This window comes from Pipistrellus hanaki (genome assembly GCF_964339955.1).
Source record: "Pipistrellus hanaki genome assembly, chromosome: 1".
NCBI lineage: Eukaryota > Metazoa > Chordata > Mammalia > Chiroptera > Vespertilionidae > Pipistrellus > Pipistrellus hanaki.
The window spans coordinates 140,182,612-140,206,279 of record NC_140503.1 but is presented as its reverse complement, the minus strand read 5'-3'; positions in this window follow the sequence as shown (position 1 = coordinate 140,206,279).

The following is a 23,668-nucleotide window of genomic DNA, read 5'->3' as shown; positions in this document are numbered from 1 at the left end:
ATAATCTTATGACTTTTACATGTGACTTCATACCATTAGTAATTAAAATTGAGTTTATAATAAAATCAATTTTGATGTTGGTCTTTGGCAAAAATAAAAAAAGGTCCTAGATGATGTTTCTACTTGCATCCCATCGGCCGGAATTACACAGGTCCTCCTTGTTCCGCAGGCAGCTAGAGAATGTCTTTGCGCAGGGAAGTGTCCCGGCCTGCGGGACAACAACGGGGGCCCGCAGGAACCACCTAAGAGAATGAGGCAAACAAGGCACGCGAAAGAATGGGAGCAAGACAAGGTTCTGATCAAGCTCCGATTTTTATTCTCTGAAATGGCTGTATTTATACAGCAGAAACAAAGGGGGGCAGGGTTGTCTATGCAGGGGGGTCTTTGGTATCTGGCAACACAGGATTGGCTAACTGCCAGGGGCGGTGTGACATTCCAAGGTGCAACATTCCAAGGCTGGGCTATCTAGGAGGGAGGATCAGGAAGGGGAAGTGGCAGGAAGATGCTAAGCAGGAAGATGTTAAGCTGCAGGTTATCTTATCTTCTGGCCAAGCCCTCAGGGCACCGCATAACTTCTGCTAGAAGGAACTTAATTCTATTTCCTTAAGACTGAGTTGCTTGCCTCAACTCTGCTGGCTCCCAACAGGGAAGGAATCAGGTACCAGCAAAAATACACTATCCTTATGGAAGAGGGGAGAGTAGTTCCTGGGAGACAACACTCTTCAAGATAGAGGGCAAGTTGTTGTTTCTGCTCTCAATAGACCACCAGGTATTCACTCACATTTGTTTCGCTTTGGTACCCTTGCATTACACAGAGCAATTCTTACTTCACAGTTGGGAAGTGTCGCTGCTGCATACTGAATAAGGATCCGAAGTAGGATTCACTTCTAACTCAGCATCAACATTATTTTTATTCAGAAGTTATTTTGACGAACTCAACACGCTCCAAATTGAACTCCTGTCCTCATCTTCACCTGCGCTACACTTGCTCCACCACAGTCTTTCCCATCTCAGCGAAGGGTCATTTCATTCCTCCGGTTGCCTAGCCCCCAGATCTGGGCATCATGCTTGTATCCATCTTTCTCTCTCCCACCACATCCAAGTCTTCGAGTAAATCATTCTCATCCTTTGCGATCACCTTGTCTCTTACCTGGATGATTGCAATCATCACCCAAGTCCTTTCTGTTTTTAGCTTTTCCTCCTTTTCTTTATATGTTGTCTTAAAATGTCCACCATTTGAGCAGAAGTGTGATTTACATTTTATAAAAGGATTTTTATAAAATGTAAATCACACTTCTGCTCAAATTCCACAGGTTAAAAGGCAAAATTCATTTTTCATCTCCATTCTTTAATGCTCATTAAATACATTTACTGAGCATCTACTATACAGATATGGACAAAACAATACTTATTTTTTTTTTAATGATTCTATTGATTTTTAGAGAGAGGAAAGGAGAGGGAAAAATTGGCTGTCTCCTGCATGCCCCCTACTGGGTTCAAGCCTGCAACCTTGGGCAAGTGTCCTGACAAGGAATTGAACCAGTGACCTCTTGATGCATAGGTCTACGCTCAACCACTGAGCCACATCGGCCAGACACAATCCTTATTTCTTGTCTTCATTAAAATTCCACCCTCTCTGAGAGGCCTTCCCCTGACACTCTATTTAATAAAATGACGTGAGATTCATATGGCACAAAATTAACTATTTTAAAGTGTAAAATCTAATGGCATTTAGAACATTCAGTATGTTGTACAATCACCTCTCTAAACAGTTCTAAAACATTTTCATCACTACAAAAGAACCCCCTCACCAATGTGTTAGGAAGTCACTCCCAGAGTCACTGTATTTTTAATTGCAGTCTATATACTCTTGTTTCTTCCATTAGCTTCCTAGATTTGCTTAACAAAGTACCCAACACTGGGCACTTGGAACAGAAATGCATTGCCTCACAGATCTGGAGCCTAGAAGTGTTTGATGAAGTTGTTGGCAGAGTTGGTCTTTTTAAGAGTATCTGTTCCATACTTCCTCCCTGGCTCCTGGAGGTTTGCTGTCAATATTTGGTCTCCTTGCCTTGTAGATGCATCACTTCAATCTTAGCAACATTCACATGACCTCCTTGTGTGAATTTCTGTGTCCAACTTTTCACTGTTAAAAAGGATTAAGTGTAGAGGGCTGCCTGGGAAGGTACATGGACATTCTTTAAATTGTCAGCTGAGCCCCAGGCATTGACAGAGTCATGTCCAGGTTACCCACCCCCCCAAGAAGGTGGGGGGGGGGGGTGTTATTTAATTTCTGACTAACCTTTGTCCAGGTGTCAGCAGAGATGGGTCTAGAGATGTAAATCCAGTAATGCTAGTGCCTACTTAAGAATGCAAATAAGCTCCTTTGATCCTAAGTTTTGGTGTTACTTCCTGGTATTGAGGGTATAAAAATAAATGTGCTGGTGGGCTCAGTCATCTTTGTTGCAGCCTCTCCATCAGAGAGAATGGATGGCATCCCACCCAGCTCCAAGCTTTAAATCTATTTCTGCGACTTCTTTATTTCTATTATTTCTCAATCCCTGGCCACCTCCACTTAGGACCGGTTCGTTCCTCTCTCTTTTCGTGCTTGAAGCGGAAAAGAGAGATCACCACCATATTTGGCCCCATTGCATCAGGCCCCTGCAATTAAAGGTTCACACTACTCTGCTATGACACCATCTTAACTAATTACATCTGCAATGGTGTTATTTACAAATGTGGTCACACTGAGGTACTGGGGTTAGATCTTCAACTTATGTTGGAAGGACACAATTCAACCCAGAACACCATCCAGCATGCTATATATTATTATTTATTATTATTTTTTTCTCCCAGTTGAATATCAGCTTCTAGAAGAGCAAGCATTGACACTCTTTTTGCCCTAGTTAAATTACAAATGGACTAGCTAGTGGAGTGTAAATTCCTTGAAGACAGAGAATTTGTCAGTTTTGGGTTCTGTTGAATCACCATCACCTGTGACAGAATTTGGTACACAGTAGACACTCAATAAATACTTGTTGGATGAGCTAATGATGTTTAGAGTCAGATAAATCATTCTTGCTCTTATTTAATGGACTCTGTGCCAGAAAAAAAAATAGAATTACTACCTCAATACTCTTCCTAATTTTCTAGAGATGCGATATAAAATTTTCTAAATTTTCATGGATGAGTCATTTCCTTATTTTACTATATTTAAGTTACATAATATCAAACAAACTTTTAGACAAACTTTTTTGGTGATAATTAGAAAACAAACTTATTTTTTGTAGAAGAAGAGAATCTAAGAGGAATTTAGATGGCCAAATTAAAGGAGATAGACATATTCAATAGAACAGAACAAAGTTCAAAATGCTAGCATTAAAATGTATTAGAGGACAAACTATCATACTAGTACTCTGGGAAAGGCCCAAATAAGTCACTTTGTCAAGATCAGCAGGCTGACAGCAGATGGTGCTATTCCATCTTTACTTCTTAGAATCCATGTAAGCAATCAACTTGGAAATGATTGCAGAAGACAAGTAAAATGGTCCCCCCTTTGTACATTATAATTTGGAAAAGTGACCTAGAGGCAAAAATGCTCTTTATGGAAACATGCCTAATATTTTCTTCTAGTATTTTATTTTCATCAAAACTATCAAAACATGAGTATTCTATTCATGGACTGAAGTGCAGAAAATTCAAGTAGTAAAATAGGAGCTAAAAATTGGAACATAGGTTAGAACTTGTTGCATGGGCATGTTCCCATCATGCCTGCAAAGTCTATTTTTAGTTGGTTGACATTTAATTAACTCAGTTCATTAAAACATATTTAGTACTCACAGTGCCTCCAGCAAAATAATAGGCACTTAGTGCATATACATGAGTAAAATAGACCAGATTTTGCATATCTCTGGAGCTTTTATTGTAGCAGAGGGGGAAAGACAAAAATAATAAATAAGGTAATTGTATAGTAGGTATAGAAGGTGATGAGTGCCACCATGAAAAAATTAAAGAAGAGCATGGTAAGGAGGCTCAAGATTCTGGGTAGTGAGGAGGGATATATATATATATATATTAGAGGCCCAGTGCATGAAAATTCATGCACTGAAGGAGGGGGTCCCTTAGCCCACTCTGCCCCCTCTCACAGTCCAGGAGCCCTCAGGGGTGGGAGGCGACCTGATGATCAGGGGAAGGCAATATCCCATCACACCTCTGCTGCTGCCACTGCCAGCAGCGCAAGCCTTGGCCAGCCATGGTTACCTGAGCCTCGGGTGGCCCTGGGGAGCTGGGCAGCTGCCATCCAAGGCTTGCCTATGCCTTGGGCCAGCCCTGGGTGGCTGAGGGAACTGGACACCACCATCTTGTGGCTGTGGGCACTGCCATCTTTGAGGGCATGGCAGTCAATTAGCATATTCTCCCCTTATTGGCCATGGGCACAGCCATTTTTGTGATGGTATGAGGGTCAATTAGCATATTCCATCTTTATTAGATAGGATATAATAAATATATATATGGATATTTTATATATATATATATGTGTGTATATATATATATATATATATATATATATATATATATATATATGGTATTTATTCATTGGGAAGATGTCTGAGAGGATCATCAAGAGGACATGACCATTAGTTGACCCCTGAGCTGGAACTAGGCAATCAGAGACTCCTCACGCTTCTCCTTTTCTTGGAATGTACATTCTGCCCATCATTCCCACACCAAGAGCTGCTTCAAAGATGCAGCCTTGAGACAACACTGTGTTGTTGAGACCATCTGGACAGTATATGTGGCTGAGCCACATCAAAGCCTCTATGTAAATTTTTAAGATTCTGATGAGCAGGTGTAAAGATTTACTTGGCTGTAGCACCCAAGACATGCCTCATATGTATAAGTCCCGTTGCTTATTAAATCACTGCCTACCAATCTGCAGTGGCCTACCTCTTTTTTTCATCTCTCCTGTCCTGTGTAAAGGGTCTATTCTCAGTTTTCACCTGGGAAGCTCCTGAGGTTGTGAACCAACAGAAAGGGATCTGCAATTGGTTGCCACCTGTGCCGGGATGGTGCTTTTTGGTGGACACCATGATGTGAACTGAGGGCAGCCACCAATTGTGCCAGTCCTATGGCCTCTTAGTTGTAGCCATGTTCCATGCCAAAATGAGCTGCCACTTATCCCAGGCTTGGGGCCACCAGATGGGATTTACAAATCAAGTTAAGATTGGTCACCTGGCCTTAACTGGTTTATCTCAGTGGATAGAGCATTGGCCTGCAGATTGAAGGGCTTGATTCCAGTTAAGGGCACATGCCCTTGCATGCTCGATCTCCAATAAGAGGCATGCAGGAGGCAGCCTATCCATGATTGATGTTTCTATATATCTCTCTTTCTCCTTTATTCTCTGAAATCAATAAAAATATGTTTTTATAGAAGAAAAAGATTGGTCACCTGCTTTACTGGTCTGGAAAAAAATCTTTTTCAAGTGGTATAGGGTATGCCAAGGCCAGTCACTACTTGTTTGGGGTTGTGGGTCTTTGAGAGACCTACTGAAGTCTGTAGTATCAGCCAAGGCAGGCCCCTTGTGGAGAAAAACATCTGGAAGTGCCTTGGGACAAATGGGCATGTGGGTGGGGCTGGGTCTCAGGATATCACCAGGGTGAGGTAAATGGTGTTAGCCATCTTAATGGTTTGCTCAGATTTGGATCCCACCTGAATCTGGCTGACTGGGTAAGAGGAGAGCTCAACAACAACAACAACAAAAACCCAGGGTGCCTGCCAGCTCTTCCATGCCAGCAGAGAGCTGCCCCCACACTTGCTCCTCCAGCTCTTGCCAGGAAGTTAGTCAATTTTGTTCCTCCCCGTGTGCCCCTGGTGCTTTTCTAGCTGCTGTCCCTCTGCTGAGGTGAGAGTGAGTGCATTTGTGATCAAGCAAATCTGTACCTGGGCCCCTCAAGAGCAGTGCCAGGTCTTCAGCACACCTCCACAGCACTCTGATGCAATCCCCACTGTTTTTCACAGCCACTCCTCCTTCTGGCACTGGTTCCCTGGGCTGGGGAGCTGTTGTGGGGCTGGGACCCCTCCTTTTTCAAGCAAGACCTCAGCAGCTGAGATGTCCTTCCAATGTTTATTTGACACACCATGGCTATGGGACCTGCTCTTCCACATCTCCACCCCTTTACCAGTCATGACATGACTTCTTCTTTATATTCTTAGTTATAAGACTTTTGTTCAGCCAATCAGCAGCTGATTTTACATGATGGTTGTTGTATAATTTAGTTATCATTTTGATGTGGTCATGGGAGGAGGCAAGCACAGCATTTACACACTCTACCATCTTGACCAGAGTCCTCTTTGCTTTTTATTTTCTTTTTTTATCCTCACCATAGAATATTTTTTCCATTGATTTTTTTTCCCAGAGAAAGTGGAGGGAAGAGAAAAGAGGGAGAGAGTCAGCGAGAGAGAGGAAGGGAGGGAGGGAGGAGGAAGAAGAAGAAGAAGGAGGAGGAGGAGGAGGAGGAGGAGGAGGAGGAGGAGGAGGAGGAGGAGGAAGAGGAGGAGGAGGAAGAGGATGAGGATGAGGAGGAGGAGGAGGAGGAGGAGGAGGAGGAGGAGGGGGAGAGAGAGAGAGAGAGAGAGAGAGAGAGAGAGAGAGAGAGAGAGAGAGAGAGAGAGAGAGAGAAACATCAATGTGAGAGAGACACATATCAATTAGTTGCCTCACACACACACCCTGACCAGGGCTGGAAATCAAGCCTGCAACCAAGGTAAATGTCCTTGATCTGGAATCAAACTCGAAACCCTTTGGTCCACAGGCAGATGCTCTAATCACTGAACCAAACTGCTGGGACTACTGCTTATTTTCTGATAAGAATTAAAATAGAGCCGAAGCCGGTTTGGCTCAGTGGTAGAGCGTCGGACTGTAGACTGAAAGGTCCCAGGTTCGATTCCGGTCAAGGGCATGTACCTTGGTTGCGGGCACATCCCCGGTAGGGGGTGTGCGAGAGGCGGCTGGTCGATGTTTCTCTCTCATTGACGTTTCTAGCTCTCTATCTCTCTCCCTTCCTCCTCTCTGTGAAATATCAATAAAATATATTTAAAAAAAAAGAATTAAAATAGATATTTTGAGAATAGACTGTTATCATAAAAAACTTAAAATTTTGCTTTAGCTGGTTTGGCTCAGTGGATAGAGCATGGGCCTGCGGACTGAAAGGCCCCAGGTTCAATTCCAGTCAAGGACACATACCTTGGTTGCAGGCTCGTCCCCAGCCTGGACCTGAGCAAGAGGCAACTAATTGATGTGTTTCTCTCATATCTATATTTTTCTCTGTCTTTACCTCTCTCTTCCACTCTCTCTCAAAATCAATGGAATAATATACTTGGGTGAGGATTAAAAAAACAAAACAAAACAAAAGAAACAGAAGACAGGTCGATAAGTGACAATAAAAACATTAAAAACAAACTTAAAATTTAGTAGAAGAGGAGATATTATTAAAATGTATAACCCATGGATAAAGACCACAGGGCTGTGACTACAAGTCACACATTGTGGCACATGGAAGAAACAATCTATTGCAATGGGCATGGGGGTGAGGAGGAGATAAGGGAAAACTTGATGAGGACAATGGCATTTGCTTTGGGCATCATGAATAAGATTTCCAAAAGTGGAGAACTAGTCCAATGGAATATTTTTAAATCCAATCAAATATTGATAGGCCTCAAACCATGGGTCATAAATATGACAGTGGGACAACTACCTTGAATTGAGAAATAAACCCCAAATCATTCTACAAACATAGAAAGTCAAAAGAAGCATTATAGACTGCTACACTGCTCCTGCCATCCTGCGTGGACTAGCCTGAATTTCAATAGTCAGGAGTGCAAGCCTTACTGATCTCTTTCAACATGAAAGAATAAAGAGAAGAGGCAGTTGCTTACTGTAGGCTACTAGGCAAAAGCTTATTGGCCTGAGTTGTCTTGAATCAGTGTCTACTGTAAGGTCAGACTCTTTTAGAAGCTATAGAAGCATAATTTGGAGATTATTTCTGATGAAAAGCCATGCTATTATAGAGTTCACAAAATTCTAAACCACTCTGTGAAGTATAATAAGTTTTATTAAAATAAACTTTTATTAGAGTTCCACTAATCAGAAATAACTGACTATTTTTTCCCTTAGGTCCAGAGACACTCTGTAATATTTTAGAAGTCTTTAAAAATATATGTATATGTTAAAAAGTTTGAAATAGATTCACAGGAAGTTGCAAAAACAATGCACCCTTTACCAGTTTCCCCAATGGTTTCTGCTTACAAAATTGTAGTACAATATTAGTACGAGGGATTTGACATCCGTACCAATGTGTTGCATAGTTCTATCTTGATACATATATTTGTGCAATCAACATTGCAGTTAAGATGCAGAGCTATTCCATCACCACAAAGATTTCCCTTGTGCCTTTATAGTTATACTCACCCATTCTTTCCCATCAGTCCCATCATTTGACAAGCACTAATCTATTTTCCATCTCTACAATTTTGTTATTTATAGAATGTTATATAAATAGAATCACACAATATATGACTTTTGGGGATTGAGTTTTCACTCAGCATAATGTCTTTGAGCTCCATCCAAGTAGTTATGTGCGTCAATAGTTCATATCTTTTTATTGCTGAGTGATTTATAGTACGGTAGTACCATAATTGGTGTAGCATTTCATCTATTGCGGACATCTTGCTTGTTTCCACTTCTTAATCATTACAAATAAAGCTGCTGTGAACAATTATGTATAGGTTTTTGTGTGAGCATATGTTTTTATTTCTCTGGGATAAATGCCCACGAGTGCAATTGCCAAGTTGTAGGATAAGTACATGTTTAGTTTAGAAACTATCAAACTATTTTCCATAGTAGCTGTATCATTTTATGAGGAACACATGAGAGGAGATAATTTTTAAGAGGGTCATCTCTGCCTGAGAATCCCTTTTAAGCTGAGAAGGGCGGTCACAGGACATTCCTGCAGCAACACGCTGGCTCTTTTTTCCCTAAGGCATTGGGTGGCCAAATCGTCCCCCTTCCCATTATCTTCTTCTAGTGCAGTTGGGCTTCTTCCTAATGCGTGGTGAAAAAATAGCTGTCAGGAGCCAAAAAAACCATTGCCCTGATAAAATCTGCCCAGGGATAACTGAGGGCTTTCAAATCTTTTAATTTCCTAGCCTCGTGGTCAGCAAACTGCGGCTTGCCAGCCACATGCGGCTCTTTGGCCCCTTGAGTGTGACTGTTCCACAAAATACCATGGCCTGGGCGAGTCTATTTTGAAGAAGTGGCGTTAGAAGAAGTTTAAGTTTAAAAATTTTGGCTCTCAAAAGAAATTTCAATCGTTGTACTTTTGATAGTTGGCTCTGTTGACTAATGAGTTTGCTGACCACTGCCTTAAATGATCCTTCATTGCTTATTGACCGAATAAAGCACAGACTCATTTAGAGTAGTAACTAAACGCCCCATAATTTATCTTCCAAAAGATTTCTTGGCACTATGTATGATTTTTCCCCCCTCCGTTTTATAGTCCAGCCTCACCAATTCGCTCACTTTTTCTGGCCACGTCAAGCACTTTCATGTCAATATAATTTTAGTCTTCTTTTTTCCTGTTTCCATTCTCAGTCAATTTAACTGTCCAAGTTTAGGTGTGTGTGTGTGTGTGGGGGGGGGGGGGTTCCATTCACATAGGAATTTTGAGTTATGATTTTAATTTGTTTTGTGACAACATTTTTTTTTCCTGGCGAGTTCCTTCATATTTTCTCTTAGAGTTTGTTTGCTTGTTTTATTGTTAGGAGGCTGTGCTTACATGTATTTGAATGTTCTGTCTTTCTCCAGACCAACCACTAGCAAAAGATGCATGTAGAGTGAGGGGAGGACCCAGAGTAGTTTTCCAGATTGCTGTGTTCCAGTGCTCCCTCTTCAGAGGCTTCAGTGCTGGAAAACATGGTCCCACTCTGCAGCTCCGCCTCCTTTGGCTCCCAAGAGCTGTTCCGGCCGGCTGTGAACTTCCCCAGATGTTACTAACAAGAAACTCAGCCTCTGCTTTCCACATATATCTTCCTTAAAAAAAAAAAAGTGGTGTTCTCCATCTCACAGATACAATGCTGAGCTGGACACAATGGTGTGTGTATTACATGATTCCTTTTAAATTAATTCTAGAACAGGCAAAACTAATGTACAATAAAAAACCACTTAGAACACTGGATGCTTTGGAATAGGAGGGAGCTGACTGTGTATGGACATGGGGGGACTTTCTCAGGTGATAGAAATGTCCTTCCTAGACTTGATTGAATCAAGTATGAGTTGCATGGGTGTGTATATTAATCAAAGTAGACTGTACAGTTTAAGTTTTATTTTTTTTAAGGAGTGGTGTTCTCTGAGTTAGTCATTTCAAGTCTTCCCTGGGCCCTTCCCATGCTTTTCCCCCTCTGCCTTCCGCAGTTCATGCTTCCCATTCCATCTTGGGCCTGCTCATAGCAATCCCCATCAGGGCAAGACCTCAGATTCTAAGAGTCAATTTAGCTGTCAGTGTGTGAGCTGGTCCACTGCCAATCACCTCCCCGCCACCGGCCCATTCTTCCCAACTCTAGGACTGCACTAACATTGCTTCTTCTTTTTTTTTTTTTATAATATATTTTATTTTATTGATTTTGTACAGAGAGGAAGGGAGAGAGACAGAGAGTTTAGAAACATCGATGAGAGAGAGTCATTGATCAGCTGCCTCTTGCACACCCCCTACTGAGGATGTGCCCGCAACCAAGGTACATGCCCTTGACCGGAATCAAACCCTGGACCTTTCAGTCCCCAAGCTGACGCTCTATCCATTGAGCCAAACCGGTCTCGACTAACATTGCTTCTTAAGTCCTTTCTTCACTCTCATGTTTTGACCACACTTGAGTGTGATTTGGAATTTTTGTGTGTTCATTTTTCTGAGGATATCGTTTGTACTTTGTGTGTGGTTGCTATTGTTCTTCTTCTTGCTTTGTAGGATTTCCAGGAGAAGTGATATGATTCAAAACTGCTGCTACCATTTTCTCATGCAATTTATTAATTAAAGGACTAAATTTTAGTCTAAGATTAATTTCCTTCTAACTAATTTTGGGTTAATAGACGCTTCTTCATATGAATAAGGTGATAGGAGAACTGGAGTGTTCTGGTTTTTTAAAACTTAATAATGTAGTTTAAGTTTATTTCCAGAGGGGAAAAATGAAAACTGGAAACTGCTATAGTGTCTGAAAGAGGGACTACTGAGATCTTGGTAGTGTACTAGGTCACATAGCTTGCACTGACTGGTCTGAGGGAGTTTATCTCCCAGAACCGAGAGATCGACATCATTTTACATTTTTATGTAGTGCAATCCTTAAAAAACACAGAAATTAGTGCATAATCACATTAGGAATAAAATAAAACAAAACAAAACAACAAAGGTGACATTTTCCCTCACCCAGGGTTGTCAATGATCACACTAGTGGTGGAACTAGATTGAAAAGCTCCAACCTTCAGTTCCCGATTCTGATCTTGCATAGCTGCCCTGGAATTACCTGTGAACCAAGAAAGACCAATTACAGCAATGCTCTTCCAGACACAGAGGTCTCTGCATTTTAGCCAAGGTCAGGGATGGGTGGGGCGTAGAGCCATGGGGAGGGGGGAGAGACACTGCAGAGATACCCACTAGGCCAATCCCAACATCAAACTCCAATCTAGAATTTTTTTTAGTTGATGTATTTAATAAAAGAGTAATATGCAAATTGACCTTACCTCCACCACACCCACCAGCCAATCAGGAGCGAGTATGCAAATTAACCCAACCAAGATGGCTGTGACCATTGAGCAAGCAGGAGGCTTGGGTTTCCCTGGCACTGGAGGAAGCCAAGTTCCTGCCCTGGCCTCTGCTGAAGGCTAAAAAAGTTTCAATTATAGAAGATAAATAAATTCCAGATACCAGGGCCTCCACGTAGGTCGCCAAGGGGCATGCCAGCCTCCAAACCATCACAGGCCCCTTGCCCAGGCTATCTCATGCCCCAAGGGAACTCCCACCCAACAGCAACTAGACTTCTCAGTTTTGTATTTAATTTCCCACATGTATCCATGGCTTACTAATAGCATGCATCGCTACTTAGAAAAATATCAATCTGTGTAGTCCAGACTTTCTGCTGGAGGAACATGTTTCCACCCAAAAGTACCTTGCTGATTGACGTCCATGGAAGGGCAGCTTGCTGTCCTGAGCGCAGTGGCCAGTGGCCCCACAGATACTAGTATAACATCAGAGACGGCTGCTCTATTTGTGAGCGAAAACTTTGCTACTGCCCTCCAAGCCCTGGACTTGGAATGCACCTGCCGCCCCCATGGGCCAGGAGCCAGGAGAGACACTGCCAGGAGAGACACTGCCAGGAGAGACACGGGCCAGGAGAGACACGGCCACCACAGGCAAATCCATGACTGGGAATGCTGCCACCACAGGCAGGTGCACATGGGGCTGAGGGCAGGAAGGGGAGGGAGAAAACTGACAGCCTGAGAACCAATGCTGGAAGGAGCTGCAGCTCCCACTGCATCCACAGGGCGTGACCGGGATGCAGCTGGGCAGTGGGCCTGGTGAGGGTGCTGGGGCGCCACTGGCAGCTGATGATGGTGGTGGTTCTGAGCAGAGACAGGAATGTTGGGGAGGGTGGAGGCGGAAGAGGAGGGAGCCACCACCATCACTGCTGCAGAAACAGCCCTTAGGGACCAAGGAGAGTGCAGGCCTGGGGCTGGGGCTGGGGCTGGGCCGGACAGCTGGGCACATGGCCATGTGTGAGAAGGTCTGGAAAGGGTAGTTCCTGAAAAGCAGTGGTGCTTGCTGTTCCCGAGGAAGCTGCCCTGCTGGGTGCCACGGATACACTGCTCATGGGGAGAAGGCAACTTTGGTGTTGGCTGTGTACAGAGCAATCCAGGGGGTAGATTTATTCTCTATTTTTATAACGGTAATTTAATACAAAATAACATTGAATGTAAACTGCAAATGGAAAAGAAAATTTGTAAGTTTTCCATTGCAAATGGGAAGACTTCATTCTTTTTTATGACCAAATAATATTCCATGAATATAAGTACTACCATGTTTTTTTTTTAACCCACTCATCTATTGATGGACACTTGGGTTGCTTCCATACCTTGGCTATAGTAATTAACGCTGCAATGAACATGGGGGTGCATATATTCTTTTGAATTAGTGTTTTGGGTTTCTTCAGATATATGCCCAAAAGTGGAATTACTAAGTTATAAGCCAGTTATTGTTTTAATTTTTTTGAGAACCTTCCATATTGTTTTCCACAGTGGCTGCACCAATCTGCATTACCACCAACAGTGCACACAAGTTCCCTTTTCTTCACATCCTAGCCTACACTTGTTGTTTTATTGATGCTAACAATTTATTGATGGATTTATTGATGATAACAATTCTGACAGGTGAGAGGTGATATCTCATTGTAGTTTTAATTTGCATTTCTCACATGATTAGTGATATTGAGCATGCTTTCATATACCTATTGGCCATTGGACATATATCTGTATGTCCTCTTTTGCGAAGTGTCTAGTCAGGTCCTTTGCTTGTTTTGTAACTAGATTGTGTGTGTTTTTCAGTGTTGAATTGTATGACTTCTTTATAAATTTAAGATATTAATCCCTTACCAGATGTATCACTGACAAATATGTTGTTCCATTCTGTAGGCTGTCTTTTCTTTTTGTTGATGGCTTCCTTTGCTGTGCAAAACCTTTTTAGCTTGATGCAGTCCCATTTGTTTGTTTGTTTGTTTATTTATTTATTTATTTATTTATTTTGTTTCCTTTGTCTGAGCTGATATGTCAGCAAAAATATTACTAAGAGCAATGTTAGGTAGTTTACTGCCTCTTTTCTTCTAAGAAGTTTATGGTTTTGGATCTTATATTTAAGTCTTTAATCCATTTTGACTTTATTCTTATATATGGTGTAAGAAGATGGTCTATTTTTATGTTTTTGGATGTCTCTGTCCATGCAAAATGTTTCCCCAATGCCATTTATTAAAGAGGCTATATTTTCCCCATTGTATGTTCTTACATCCTTTGTTAATAGGATATTAATAATATTTATATATTAACTTAGCAAATAAGCATGGATTTACTTTTGGGCTCTGTATTCTGTTCTATTGATCTATATGTCTATTTTAATGCCTGTACAATGATGTTTTGATTACCATAGCCTTGTAGTATAGTTTAATATCCGGTAGTGTAATACCTCCAACTTGTTCTTTTCTCAGAATTTCTGTGGCTATTCAGGGTCATTTGTGGTTTCATATAAATTTGAAGATTATTTATTCTATTTCTGTGACAAATACCATTGGTATTTTGACAAAGATTGCATTGAATATGTGGATGGCTTTGGTAGTCTGGACATTTTAAGTATGTTAATGCATCTTTTCCAGGAACAAGGTATATCTTTCCATTTATTTGGATTTTCTTCAATGTCTTATAGTTTTTGAGTACAGGTCTTTTACTTCCCTGGTTAAATAAATCCTTAGCTATTTCAATTTTTATGTAATTATAAATTGTTTTCTTAAATTATCTTTCTGATGGCTTGTTATTAGTGTATAAAAATGAAATCAATTTCTGAATATTAATTTTGTATCCTGTTACTTTACTGAATTTATCAGTTCTAGTTGTTTTCTGGTGGAATCCTTAGGCTTCTTTATATACAGTACCAGGTCATCTGCAAATAATGACCATACTTCTTCCTTGTTAATTTGGATGCATTTCCTTTCTGTCAGATTGCTTGATTAGGACATTCAATACTATGTACTATGGAAGTGATAAAAGTGGATATACTTGCCGAAACCAGTTTGGCTCAGTGGATAGAGCATCTGCGGACTGAAAGGTCCCAGGTTCCGTTCCGGTCAAGGGCATGTACATTGGTTGCGGGCACATCCCCGCTAGCGGGTGTACAGGAGGCAGCTGGTAAATGATTCTCTCTCATCGATGTTTCTAGCTCTCTATCCCTCTCCCTTCCTCTCTGTGAAAAATCAATAAAATGTATTTTTTTTAAAAAGTGGATATATCAATACTTGTCTCTTTCATGATCTTAGGGAAAATGCTTTTAGTTTTTTTCCCATTGAGTATGATGTTAGCTCTGGGTTACCATATATGGCCTTTATTATATTGAAGTATGTTTCTTCTATCCCCACTTTGCTGATAGTTTTAATCATAAATGGGATTTTGTCAAACTTTTTTTCTTTATTTATTGAGATTATCATATGATTTTTATCCTTCATTTTGTTTATATGATATATCACATTAATTGATCTACAGATACTCGTATTCAAGAATAAATCTACGTTGATCATAGTGTGTTTAATATTTTGAATGTACTGCTGACTTTGGTTTGCTAATATTGTTGAGGATTTTTGCATCTATGTTCATCATTGACCCATAAATTTTTTAATGTCTTTGTCTGGTTTTGAAATCAGGCCAATGTCAGCAGCTGCATGTGACCAGCTGAGAACTGAGGTCAGCTGCTACCAGCACCATGCCTGAGTTCAGCCAAAGACACAGGTTGTCCTTAAGGCTTAGCTGCTGAAAGAGCCTTCGGTGGTACTCGAGTTGGGTGAGGCAGGGACTGAGGAAGTAATCAAGTGGGGCAAGTGGTTTTCACCAGTTAATGCAGATTCAGCTTTGGCACCAGTGCTGAGCCTAATGGCCCAGGGCACACTTAGGTCAGCCACTTATGGCCTGGAGCCTGCAGACCTTTGAGAGGATTTTTTTTTTTTTTTTTTTTTTTTTTTGTGTGTGTGTGTGTGTGTGTGTGTGTGTGTGTGTGTGTGTGTGTGTTTTAACTGTAGCATGGGCTGAGGCTGGCGGTATACAAATTAGGTGGGACTAAGTCTCAGGGACTCATCAGGATAGAGCTAGCAAGAGCTAGCAGAGTGACCAAGATAATGCAAATTCAGATTTGATTATATGGGAGGAAGCTCCAACACAGGGACAATGGCAGCTGTCCCTCCAGCTCTCACCCTGAAGCCCCGCAGCTCAGTTTCTTTCTGTATGTTTCTGGCATCTGCACAAGAGCTCAAGGTGAGTGAGTACCTGAGAGCAAGTAAGGTTTGTGAAGGCTCTTTAAGAGTATGTCAGTGTTTCCAGGAACATTCTGTTCAACCCAGGCAGATAGAATCCCAGCTGACTTCACAGCCAGGTGTTGTGTGGGCTCCTCTTCCTGATACTGAAGCTCCAGGCTGGGGTCCGAGTGTGCGACTAGAGCCCCTCACTCTTCAGGGGGAACTTCTGCAGCTGAAATATTCCCCCAGATTCATAGCAACAGCCAAATGTGGGTGTGGGCCAGCCCACTCTGTGTCTCCATCCTTCCTGTAGGTTTCACATGGTTTCTTTTTCTTTTTTAAAAATACGATTTTATTGATTTTTAGAGAGAGAGAAAGGGAGAGGGACAGAGAGAGAGAAACATTGATAAGAGAGGAGCATCATCAATTGGCTACCTCCTGCATACCCCCTACTGGGAATGGATCTCGCAACCAGGGGAATGTGCCCTGATCGGGAATCAAACCAGTGACCTCTTGATTCCTGGGTTGACGCTCAACCACTGAGTCACACCAGCTAGGCTGGTTTCTTCTTTTTCTCTTTAGTTATAGGACTTCTATTCAGCTAGTCTTCAGATGGTTCTTCAGCTTGATTGTTCTATAATTTAGATGTGGTCATGAGAGAAGAAGAGCACAGCATTGACCCACTTCACCGTCCTGACTGGAACTCTCAAAGGAAATGTCAAATATTTTTTTTATGGACAAAGAGGCTCACAAATGCAAAAGTCCGCAGAGTCAATGGAAGTCATATGCAGCCCAGAGAAAGACAGATGAGAAAAGAACAAAATGTATAGTATATTAAAGCAAAAAATAAAGCAAGGAAGGGGAGTTGAAAGTGTTTGGGGCAGGAGAGTTGACATTTTAGAAAGGGTGCTCCACAATCTACAATAGCCAGAATTTGGAAACAACCTAGGTGCCCGTCAGCAGATGATTAGATCAAAAAACTATGGTACATCTACACAATGGAATACTATGCTGCCATAAAAAAGAAGGAATTCTCATCATTTGCAGCAATCTGGATGGAATTGGAGAACATCATGCTGAGTGAAATAAGCCAATCAATGAAAGAGAAATACCACATGACCTCACTCATTTATGGATAATAAAGAACATTATAAACTGATGAACCAAAAGACAGATATAGAGACAGTAAAGCAACAAGCAGACTGTCAAATTACAATGGGGAGGGGAGGGAGATTTGGGGGAGATAATAGATCAACCGAAGGACTTGTATACATGCATATAAGTACAACCAATGGACATAAAACTCTGGGGAGGGAGGGTATGTATGGGAGGGAGGGGGGCAAAAAAAATCAATAAAACATATTAAAAAAAAAAAAAAGAAAGAAAGAAAGAAAGGGTGCTCCAAGGGCAGCATTTTCTGAGCAGGTGACATTTGAGTAGACCTGAAAGAGGTGAATGAGGTGTTTAGAGTATGGTCAAAGATTTTCTGTAGAAGAAGAAATAGCAAATTCTTATGCTATGAGGCTAAAAGGTGCTTAATATTTGAGTGACACCAAGGAGGCCAGTATGACTAGAATACATGAACAAAGGGCAAAACAAAGGAGATTGAGTAAAAGGTGAAATCTAAGAGGTGACTGGAGGCTAGATTATGAGGGAAATAGGTTGAAGAGTTGGAAAATCAGTTAGGAAGCCATGGTAATAAACCAAGTGAGCAAGGATGGTGATTAGACCAGGGTATTTTCAGTGGGGATAATGAGAGGTGTCTGCATTTTATAACTATTTCAAAGGCAAGAATGATGAACTTTGTTGATAAATTGGATGTGGGTTGTGAGAGAAAAAGAGGGGTCAAGGATGGCTATAAGTGTTCTAGTCCAAGCAAAAGATGGGTAGTGTTATCACTGATTACTACAATAGTAAATGGAAAGGATTGAGGGGGAAGTAGGTTGGAGGTGAATAGCAAGTTCTCTATTAGCAATTCAGATGTGTATGCTATGAAAGCATTGAAGAGGTCCCAAGTGGAAATACACTTTTGGGAGTCATTACATTAATTTACAGATGGTATTCAATGCTTTGAGGTTGGAGAAATCACTGATGGAGTGAGTGTAGAAAATGCCAATGTAATTTTAATTTTTGTATCTTCAACATCTAACTCAGCACTTAGCTTTCAATAAATATTTTTCATTTGAATAAAAATATTTCTATTTGTCACAGAGGGACAGCAAAAAGCCATGTATCATATATTCCAAACTAGTCTCTGAGAAAGTGTTAAGTCCTCTTGTACTACATTCATAGCTCTTGTACTACATTCATGAAATTTTCTTTAGCACGTTTATTTTAGTTTTCAATTCTATGTTTATTTAGATTATTATTCAAGGTCCTGCTTTTCACCTAAGACACATAAGCATAAAGAGCATATCTCTTATAGTCTCCTTTTCCCCAGCATTCAACAGTGCCTAGAATATAATACTCTATTACTATATGTTGAAAGAAATGAATAAAAGTATTTTTTTTGTATGGAGGTAATTTTATTTAGAGTTGTGTATTGACTAACCATTATTGAGTTCTAAAAAAAAGTCTGTTTTTTATCTAATGGGGAACATGAACATGAAGATGACCTAACTCTGCAATGTCATTCTGCAATGTTACTTCTCTAACTGCCCATCGCAGTCATTGATAGTCCACTTTGGCACTCTTCTCACTGAGTCTGTGCACAGCCTCACACTGCCTTCTCCATACACTGCCCCAGGTGGCCACACCACATGATCTGATTGGAACTCACAACAAAGCCCATCTGTTATCTTTGATCTAAATCAAACCAAAGACCTCAAATAAATGTTATGCCCAGAGTGAGCTAAATTCACAAAAATAATATGACATTTATGGGTAATATACCTGCAAAGTCAGCACAAGTAATTAGCCTCATCTCATCAACTCTTCGTTGTTCTCACCTTGTTGAAAATTTTCTATAATTTGGCCAGCTCTCACTTAGCAGTGGCCTATGATGCTACTTCAGAAAATGCTTCTCCTCCCACCTCCCAATAAAACCCATTACTTAGTGAAGGGTTCTTCTGAGTCTAGGTTTTACAGTTCAGTAGTCCTTCTTCTTCTTGTTCTTCTTGTTCTTGTTCTTCTTGTTCTTGTTCTTGTTCTTGTTCTTGTTCTTCTTCTTGTTCTTCTTCTTGTTCTTCTTCTTGTTCTTCTTCTTCTTTTTCTTTCTTCTTCTTCTTCTTCTTCTTCTTCTTCTTCTTCTTCTTCTTCTTCCTCTTCTTCTTCTTCTTCTTATCTTGTTGGTGTTCTTTTCTTTTTTACAGTTCATTCCTTTTGAGTCCTGAATTGTTATCACATTTTATAAAAGGTATGCTTTTTCTGAGCTGTCTTTATTTTCTATAATATGATTTTCTATACTGTTAGTTTTGGGGCATCTTTTACCCAGTTAAGCAAGGGTAGTACAAGTTCATTGCACCCCCACAAATTGCAGAATCCCTTCTAACTCCCTTTCATTTCATTTCCCAAGCTGAGAAATCAAGAAACAGGACTAGAATTTGAGTGAGAGCATTCAAGTGTCCTGAAATGCAAGCTCTGAGAGTGTAGGAAAATCTGATTTGAAAGGCACATGTGGGTGAAGGACACTAATTGGGACTCTTGCCAAACAGAAGATGGCATGAGGCACCAAGTACCTGAATGAATGTGTGGTTGTTTTATTACAAGTTTAGGTATTACTGATTATAATTTACTTTGTGTTTAATAAGTGCAGTAAATACATTCAATCCTCTTACTCATTTCACAATACAGATATTATATTTTCCCACTTTATAGATTAAGAAACTGGCCGAAGCTGGTTTGGCTCAGTGGTAGAGCGTCGGTCTGCGGACTGAAAGGTCCCAGGTTCGATTCCAGTTAAGGGCATGTACCTTGGTTGCGGGCACATCCCTGGTAGGGGGTGTGCAAGAGGCAGCTGGTCGATGTTTCTCTCTCATCGACGTTTCTAGCTCTATCTCTCTCCCTTTCTCTCTGTTAAAAATCAATAAAATATATTTAAAAAAAGAAAAAAGAAAAGAAACTGGACACCGAGAAGTTAGGTACTTTACAGAGTTGGAAAACTAGCAAGTGGTACAATCAAGATTTGAACCCAAATCTTAGAATTTGTGTTTCCCTAGAACCTTGCTACTGAAGCTGCACCTTCGATACTTAGTACAGGGATGGGGAAGACTAGAAAGACACAAATCCTGCTTCACTATTTTGGCCTGAGGCTTGTCCTATACCCTACCCCAAGTAAAATGGGAAATAATTGAGCTATCTTAATGACTACTGTTTCCAGTAGTTAGACAATGCCTGACAAACAAGTGCTAAACCAATATTTGTGAAGCAAATAAATGAAGTAGAACCAGAGGTTCAAAGCTATCATCACTTTGTGTTTATTTATAACATAAATCTTTCTATATGATTTTAAATGAAGACTTTAAAGAGACTGACTTAAAGGGGAGAAGTGGCACCCAGTGGCTAACTATGATACTCTTAGGTCGCACTGCTCAGGGTAAAAGCTTGTGGAGCTCACTGTCCGAGAGTCCCTGTTTATCAGCTTCTGGAGTGGCCCCTGTGGTCTTCTCGGAAACGTTGCTCTTTGCTTTCTATTCTAAACTCCAGCATAACACACTGGTGATGTTTAAACAGCTGCTGGTTTCTACCCTAGAGGAGTTTTTATTTCAATGATGAACAGGAGAATTCCTATAAATAGGGCTGAGCCCAATTCCCCTAGAATAAGGTGAGAGACTCTCAGCAAATCCTTGCAGTACCCGTATGTCAAGTGAATCACAAGGTCATTGTGGATCTCATTACTCATCCACGCTCCCCATAGCTTAGCAAATGCCCTCTGTGCCTTTAATTAGCGGATCTATCTGTTATCTAATTATCTCCTGGTTTGACTCTGATGAACTGAACTACCAAAATACCCTGTCATGAGCATAGGCTATCTTCTAATATTCCAGGTAGTGTTGCAGACAGGTGATATTTAAATAAGCCTCCTAAAGAGGTATCTCATCTAAGCTCTGAGCTGAACTGAATAGCCATCCCAGTGCCCTGCCTTACAATTTTCCCAATCAGTTCTCGGAAAAGTCCCCTAGAGCAATGGTCCTCAACTGGAGACAATTTTGCCCCCAGAGGACATTTGACAATGTCTAGAGACATTTTTAGTTGTCACAACTGTGGGAAGTGCCACTGGGTAGAGGCCAGGGATGCTGCCGACCATCCTACAAAACATGCACGAAACATGAAGAGTAATCTCTCCCAAAATGTCAACAGTACCACTGTTGAGAAATCCTGATCTGGAGTATGGGAGACATTCATGTCCTAGTGACTACAGATATCTCTTTATGTTAATTTAATTTAATTTTATTTTAGTGACATTAAAATAGCAAACCTGGGCCCTAACTGGTTTGGCTCAGTGAATAGAGCATCAGCCCTCGGACTGAAAGGTCCCAGGTTCGATTCCAGTAAAGAGCATGTACCTTGGTTGCGGGCATATCCCCAATGTGGGTGAGCAGGAGGCAGCTGATCAATGTTTCTAACTCTTTATCCCTCTCCCTTCCTCTTTGTAAAAAATCAATAAAATATATTTAAAAAGTAAAATAAAATAAAATAGCAAACCTGGTATTTATAATTAGGTAGAGGAAAATATAAGTACTTAAGAGAAATTACAAAGAATAATTATTAAATGACTACTCTTCAGGGATTGGGGGCAGGGTGGAGGGGGTCAGTGGAGGGAAAAGGGGAACATCTATAATATTTTAACCAATAAAGACACATTAAAAACACACACGGATGAATGATTAAATGTCTAGTCTATACTTACAACTTTATGAAAAAAAAAAAAAGCATTGCTCTTTCCCTAAATTTACCTGATGGAAGTGACGTTCAGAGAGAGGTTATTAAACATGCTAAAGGTCATGTAGATAGAAAGGAGCTGAACCAGTACTGAGTCCTGGCATGACTCCAAAGTCCACTTTTTTTCCACTATAGCTTCAAATGATCCCTTCCTTTTGGGAAGGAAAGCACAGCAATAAACTTCTCAAAAATTCGAATCCTGTCCTTGAATGACTTATCTCATTTCCTGAAATTTCTATTCTACATCCTGTCAGGCAGATGAGTTCATCCCCTGACCTGCTGTCTCCCACTTGCAAGTCTAACCCGCCTGCACATGGGGAACTGGTGCAAAGGGCACGCTCACATTGTCGCTGCAGTCCCGCCACGTATGTAGCACTTTGAAGCCTTCGTCTTGTTTTTGTTTGTTTATTTATTTAGTTCATGGAAATGTTTTGTTTGTTCATTTCTTATTGTTGACAGTGTTACAGATGTCCCTTATTTTCTCCTTGCTTCCCCCTTCTACCCAACCCCCACTTCATCTCCCCAGACCTTACCATACTTTGTATATATATATATATATATATATATATATATATATATATATATACCCTGTTTCCCCGAAAATAAGACCGTGTCTTATATTAATTTTCTCCCAAAGTTGCGCTAGGTCTTATTTTCAGGGGATGTCTTATCTTTCCATGTGCTAGGTCTTATTTTCGGAGGATGCCTTATTTTCGGGGAAACACGGTATATATATTCTTTGACATCCATCTTCTCTTGCCCTCGGACATTGGTGACCCTGGTTCTCTGGTCATTGGACTTGTATTCAGATTTACACCATCGTCTCACCCCATTCCATTCTTGGAATTTTGGACTCACACTGGGAGTTATACCATCTACTTTCCTGGTTCTTGAGCCTTTGGACTGAATTTCACCACTGACTTTCCTTGTTCTCCAGCTTGCATGGGACATCTCAGACTCGATAATTATGTGAGCTAATTATTATAAAAATTATATTACTTTCTCTATCTCTATGTATTGTTTTCCTGGAGAATCCTTACTAATACATATAGGTTATGGAGGTCATTTCATAGGATTGACTTTGTTCTTAGAAGCAAGGGATTGATAACATTTCAAGATCATGTTGCTAAACAGTTGTGTTTTTTTTTTTTTTTTTTAATTGATTTCAGAGAGGAAGGGAGAGGAAGAAAGAGATGGAAATGTCAAAGATGAGAGAGAATCATTGATCGGATGCCTCATAGCATGCCTCCTACTGGAGACCAAGCCCACAACCTGGACATGTGCCCTGACCGGGAATCAAACCTTGACCTCCTGGTTCTTACGTGATACTCCACCACCAGCGGGGCTCCTAAGCAGTTTTGATTTCATTTGTAAAGAGATGGCTGTAAAATTAATTCCTGGCTCTTCACAGGTAGGAAACTCTTAGCGAGGCACTTCTCTGTCTGCCTTTAAGGTTTCTTGCCTCCTCAGAGCAGTGCGGCTAGCTGAGAACAACACTGGCGAATATCTTCATTTGTTCCACAGGCCATTGCCAGAGGACTGCTCTAATTCAGACTCTGGCTCCAGCTCAAGGCCCTCTGACATGCATGGGTCCAGTTGGGGCTCTGATGTCCTTGATTCTACATTGACCATTGCTCCTACTCTGGCTCTAGCAGAGAATTCTCAGGCTGCCCATTACTCTCCTCCTATTATCTAATGAGACAT